Source organism: Castor canadensis, chromosome 11, assembly GCF_047511655.1.
Source record: "Castor canadensis chromosome 11, mCasCan1.hap1v2, whole genome shotgun sequence".
Lineage (NCBI taxonomy): Eukaryota > Metazoa > Chordata > Mammalia > Rodentia > Castoridae > Castor > Castor canadensis.
The window spans coordinates 107774682-107781459 of NC_133396.1; the positions used below are offsets into that span (position 1 = coordinate 107774682).

A 6778-nucleotide genomic window follows, 5' to 3' on the forward strand; every position below is an offset into this window, starting at 1 on the left:
CTCCTACTAGTGCCAACCTCCAGACAGGACCTATTTTACCTTCCTGCTCTCCAATTTAAAAAAAAAAGATGTTTTTATTTGTTTAAGATAGCTGTACAGGGAGTTTCATTGTGACATTTCCATGTCCATATGGATTATAACCTGAATTGGTTCATCCTCTCTATTTTTTCCTTTCTGCATTAGTGCCCTTCTTATGGTGATTTCAAAAGGTTTAAAAATTCTATATCATTCTTGTATGGAAGTACATCAACCATATTCACCTTCTTAATTTCCTTCTTTTGTTATCTCTCTTTTATTAGTGATCTCCCCTTAGTGTGAATTTTTTTTCATAACATTACTTATATTTGTATTGGGACTATTTTTCACATATGAGAGAAAACATGCCACTTTTGGCTTTCAGAACTTGGATAACTTCACTTAACATGATGTTCTCCAGTTCCATCTATTTACCTGCAAAGGACAGATTTCATCCTTCTTTATGGCTGAATAAAATTCCATTGTGTATAAATACCACATTTTCTTTTTACGCCCTTTTTGTGACATGTCTGAAATCATTGTTTAGCTTTGGTAACTTAGTAGTTCTTAATTTTTCTACCTTTTTGAGCTCACATTTCTTAAAGACCTACTGTGGTTGTATATTATAGTAGGCACAGGTTTTTGTAGTAAACTTTTGAGGTAGGAATAGTTTTGATTTTTAATTTGCATTTGTGTAAACTAATCTTCTGGGAGGCCAAGAAATATTTAATTTCACAGAGTAATGGTCCCAGAATATTTCTGTGTGTCCCATAAAGGAATATTAGCTAAAATGTTACTCAGGTTTGATAAGTTATACTAAAATTATCAGTGAGTACTGTGCCAACCAGTTTGATTTATTTTCATAGAATATACATGAAAAAAATAGTGGTATAAATAACTTGCAGAACCCTCACTCCTTAAATTGCAAGCAGGTTCCGGAATCCTTCTAAATATCTCAAAAAAGAGAAGCTGTTAAGGAGTCAGATGAACCACCTCATATAGGAGAAACAAGCACACAACATTTAAGAAGTGTGAGTGGGAAAGTGTCTAAGTAGATGAGGTCGAGAGTTTGAGCCATTTTGAAGAAAATGTGCATTTGGGTATCTCATAGAGCACAGGTCACTGATGGGTACAAGAGTCACAGAGACAAGCTCAATGGAAAATGTGCAAATGTGGAACTTTAGGGAGTGAACTCTGATAACCTAGAAAACTGAGGGGTAGATGTTGCCATGTTCAATGGACCATGTGGAAACCCACAAAGGGTGGGACTATCAGCAATCAGGAAAATGAGATATGATGTTTTGGACTTGTTCAAGTCAGTGAATTGTCAAGAAAAGTTGTAAGAGTAGTGGCCTTGGTAAAGGGTAAGTTAGTTATAAAGAAAAGGTGGTAAAGATATGGCTAGGCCTCTGCATTACCATCATTAAAGAGAACAAAATTGGATCCTGGGCAGCTGAAATCGAATGGGGTAGTGGTGTTACATAAAGGATCTTTGGGAATCAGTGTTAAAGGGTAAAGCACCATTCCTGATTATAGAAAAGCATCACTGTTGTCAGAGAATTTGTCATATTTTCCAGTGGTCACCTGACACTGGCATGGGAAACCTGAGACAAGGTCACAAGTGAATCATTGTGCACTTGATTATGCACAAGGAAGTTTCGTGACATCAACATGAGTGTGGCAAGTCACTTTGGGATTGCGCGGAGATGGTATTTTTGGTTGGGAAATAAACACATCACCCCAGTCCTGGGCTGTTCCTGCCATGTTGGGACACCTGGCCTTTATAAAGGGACTCTCTATCGCCCTGATGCTACCGCTTGCAACTCCGTTGTAGATCCTCTTTGGAGACTCTGGTGAGTACAAACCGCAGAAGCCTTTCTTGATACTTGCATGATTTAGACTGTAACCCAGAGGAGTACGATCATTTCTTTTTAACAAGTTAATGCTGATAGGTGAGGGAAAGAACATTATTAGGTTTGGGGGGCAATTTTAGCTATATTTGGTAGGTGACTTTGAATGTGGTGAAGGAAATGGAGTCAAAGGTACAATGTCAAATGAAGGAATTTGAAATGGCTCCACATCCATTCAATACACCTCCCTCAGAGTGCCATCTCCCTGAGTGATGGGCCTTCATAGTGCTCCTGTATGACCCATGGTCAGCTCAGTGAAATAGGGAACCAGCTCAGCACTATAAGTAAGCTCAATTAAAGGGATAGCCATGGCTTCCTGATTTAACTGGATATTTGTGTCATGCTTGTCTAGAATTTCATATCTGGAGCTTTCTTCCCTCCAAAGTATTTGTTGTCAGAAAATATCTGTTGCCGCTTTGTGCAAATTTTATCTTTACAAACTGGTAGAATACCAGATTAGCCAAGAAAGCAAAGCAAAGCAAAAGAAAAACGTTGAAAAACTGTGGATAAAAGTTCACAAAAGAGAAAAGTGAAGAAGTGTCACAAAATCACAGTGTATTAAGGATTAAGTAAGTCCCTGGAGAATGGAGGATTGATGTCCTAGCTCATTGCTTCCACAGCAGGACTGTCTTCTTATGAATACTTTAGTATGTTTATCTTTCAGATTCTCTGAGACACAATAGAGATGTCTTACCAAGAGCAACAGTGCAAGCAGCCCTGCCAACCACCTCCTGTGTTCATACCTAAGTGCCCACAGCCTTGTCCACCACCAAGCTGTCCACAGCCCTGCCCTCCACCAAGCTGCCCACAACCTTGTCCTCCGATGAGCTGTCCAGAACCCTGCCCTCCACCACAGTATCCTCAACCCTGCCAACCACCACAATGCCCTGAGCCCTGCCTTCCACCCAGGTGCCCAGAACCTTGCCTACCTCCTCAGTGCCCTGAACCATGTTCACCTCCAAGGTGCCCTGAGCCATGTCCACCTGGTCCCTACCCACCTGTGCAATGCCCTCCTCCAATATGCCAGCAGAAGTATCCACCCAAGAGCAAGTAACAGCACCAGAACTCGCCAGGCCCATGAAACAACAAGACTCTGTGGCTCTTCTTAGACTCAAAACTCCATCATTCTCCCTTCAGCTGTGGTGACAGATTACATCTTCTCTGAGCATATGCCAGGTTGAATATCTTCCATTTTGCAGCTGATAACATATTCTTGAAAAACGAATAGCAGGGTCATTGCCTGATAATTGCTTTGCTGTCTCTCTGTTTGTGATCTAGGGTGGTGGTCCATTTCCTGTGAGCAAGGGTGTCTGTTTTTTTGCTTCTTCAATAAAGTACATGTTTCATGGTTAAACCCACACATTGCTTTTTTTCATTGTATGTGTTTTCTGCTTCCATTTAATTATTAAATAAGGCGTTTCCATCACTGATTTCAGTTTCTTTCGAAATCTGTCTTTGAATTGTTAAATTAATAATTCTTTCATTGAATAATTTCATTAAATTATTTTCCCTTACCTACTTGATGACTTTGGAATAGCTACTTAATCTTTCTCAACTGGAGTCTTTGAAAAGTAGGAAAAAATATTCAGCTCATTGTGCTCATAGAAATGAATTAATATATTCTCTTGTGTTCCTAATTATTTATTATGTGTCAGTCTTCTCCATGCTGGGATATGGATACTAGAGACCAAAGTCCCTGTTCTTATAGAATATATATTCTTATTTTTTTTTTTGCAGGACTGGGATTCAAACTCATGGCCTACACCTTGAGTCACTCCATTCTACTTTGTGAAGGGTTTTTTTGAGATAGAGTCTCATGAACTATTTGCCTTGTCTGGCTTCAAACCATGATCCTCCTGATCTCTGCTACCTGAGTAGCTAGGATTACAGGCATGAGCCACCAGTACCCTGCTAGAATGTATAATCTAAAGGAAGTTACATACACATTGAATTCTGTGTCTGTTCTCTCTTTCTGTCTCTCTCTCTATCTCTGTCTCTCATACACACACTATAACTCACACAGAACAAATGATTGTGATTCATGTGTTATATTTTAGTGAAACGTGTAGAAATACTCTTTTAAAGTGACTTTTTATACAAAGGCATAAATGAATGTATGGAAGAATGAGCAAAGAGCACATGTGGGTGTCGATTGTTTCTAAGAAAGGGAATGGCAAGTTCACACAAGGTGTAAAATGGCAACAAAAACTGTGGTCAAAGGAAGACCTCTGAGAAGGTCTTTTTTTAATTAGCACTGGGCTGTTTTACATATGATATTATTTCACACAAGTCTTTAACAGATTTCTTAAAATAGCCACAGGATGACTATCACACCTAAAAATTAACGAATATCCCTTAATATAATTCAGAAAACCAAGATGTATATGAAACTTTTACCTTAAGTTCTAAAACTGAGCAAAAATTCACAGAACAAACTTTTAATAAAGCTCAAAATCTGACCTCATGAACAGGATTGCACTCAGAAAAAAAGTATCAGTCTAAGTTCTAAAAAAAAAGAAAGAAAATTTAAAACTTACTGATTTTTTCTGTAAAGAAATGGTAAAGCGGAATAATATTGCAACAAAATACCTTGAAATGCACTTTACCCTAATTGGTACTTATTTTGGAATAACAACTGTGCTTAACTTCTCTCTTGCCTTCTATTCCCTGTCCCTTATTTATCCTCTTTCAATTGCTCCTTTAAACTCTGCAGATTCACTCAGTGTTTGACACTTGTGATTCTGTTCCATCTTCTTACATTTCCAGTTGAATTATTTTTTCCCTAAGTGGTTTCTAGTGTGAACCTGTGTTTGGATTTCTATCAGTCTTAGTTTTCCTAATATCTATTACCCAGTTCAATAAGCCAAAAGAAATCTCCCTTGGTAGTGGACAGTTGGGTATTGGGTTGGGGAGGAAGGATAAAAAACAGAAGAAAAGACTAAAACTAACTTTTTCTCCTGTCACAGGGGTGATAAATTTTCTTCTTCCTAGAATTTGAAAGATTGAAGATCATATAAGACAGCAACATTTAGGAATCTCAAATCATTTATTTATCCAATAAATATTTATTCAGCACCCACTATAACCTATGTCTTGGATGATGTTTATTCATATGAAATGGTGAAGATGCAGTCCCTCTGGTCAAGGAGTTTTCAAGTTCAAGGGAGAAGCAGATGAGGGGAAAATCCACTAAGTGCAGCTGAGTATGAGAAGCAAAGCTCCTGAGACCGATCTGGAGCTTCTGTCCTAGTGGAATAGTTGAGAAGTGTATTTCACTGGAGCGATGGCTTTGCTGAGAACAGGGCAATCATCTGCCAGACAAAAACCAGTAAGTAGATGCTATATTATAGATGTAGTAAAGAAATCCACGGAGGAGACAAATAAAAGGTATGTGAGAAAAATCACAAGCATTTGATATTGCAGTAGCACACAACTTGAAGTATGGAGTAATAAGAAATGGGGCAGGAGGGGAAGGAAGGACTGTGTAAGGTCCTGGGACTTATCCTTGTGATTTAATTTATTTTAAACATGCGTATCATATAATCAGATTTTACCTTGAAATGGAGTACTCTGCAATGCGGAAGATGAGTCTGAATCAGATAAGACTTGGGAAGAGAGATATTTGAGGAAGTTATAATAACATTGAGCAAGAGAAGAGAAGGTCTTGTTCTAGGAGTATGTGATTAGCCTAGATGGGGTAAATGGATTCCAGAAGTATTTAGGCTATCAGACTGGAAATAGGAGCAAGTAGTTACGGAACAGAGTGAAGATAAGTCAGGTAACTGAGGAGGCTAAAATGGTTGATGGAAATGAAGAACAGTGTGTTGATATTTGGAGGATATATGCATTAGAGATGTCCAAAAGGCAAGAAGATGCTCAATTTAAATTATTTCTGGAATGCAAGCATAGATGTGCCAGTTAACAGCAAATTTGTGAATTATTACCGATTATGCATACACTGGCAAAATCCATGAGCCAGGGACCAGGGACTCCATTTGGCATTTAGAGGAAAAGGTTCAGACCAAGGGGAGGAAAGACTGGGCAATGGAGTAGGAGAATCATTAAATGAATGTAACGGAACCCAGTGAGTAGAGACAAAAGAAAGACAGAGTGATTGATACAGTAAATGTAAGAAGATAAAAATGGGAACACCAGTTCATTCTGCTGAATACTATTGTAGACATTCGAGTAATTTCGGTAAAATGGTGGGGCTGAAGACAGATTACTATGGATTGTGGTATAAATAGTATATAGAACAGAAGAGGCAGAAATTGCAGATGGCTCTTCCATGAGTTATGGCTAAGAAGAAATGGGAGCTGCTAGACTGTGGCCTCATGGGGTCCTACGTCAAGAGATGTATTTTATTTTAATTTTTGAACTTTTTTTTTGTAGTACTGGGGTTTGCACTCAGGGCCTTGTTCTTGCTAGGCAGGCACGCTACCATTTGAGCCAGTTGGAGATATGTTTTAGAGTGAAAGAATTAAAATTTCTTACAGGCTGATAGTGTCACGTCATAAAGCAGGTATGAGTTGAGTATGGAGAGAATTAGCTGAAGAGAGTAAGGCCCTGGCATATTGGGGGGAATTTGGGGCCAGTGGACACAGGAACCCTGTGTGAATGTGTTTGGGTTTGGGGATTAAAAACTTTATCTAACAGTGTCAAGATTGTTAGAATGAAAAGTGGCTGTTTCCTCTTCTAACTCCCCCTATTCCTCCTCCACTCTTCAATGGTAACTGAAGTAATTTCCTGTTTCTTATTTTATCAAATTTAAATAAAATATGTTTCCTTACATCTGTGAAAATTGAGTATTCGTTCACTCCTGTTCTCTTAATTTTCACAGTAATATTTTCAGT

General features: G+C 38.5%; 1 long non-coding RNA gene across 1 annotated transcript; it reads left to right on the forward strand.

Moving 5' to 3' along the window:
* Positions 1–1009: 1009 nt before the first annotated feature.
* Positions 1010–3283, forward strand: LOC141414100 (uncharacterized). Its single transcript, XR_012439191.1, has 2 exons — positions 1010–1868; positions 2590–3283. It is a non-coding gene; the product is annotated as an uncharacterized lncRNA (long non-coding RNA).
* The last annotated feature ends 3495 nt before the right edge of the window (positions 3284–6778 follow it).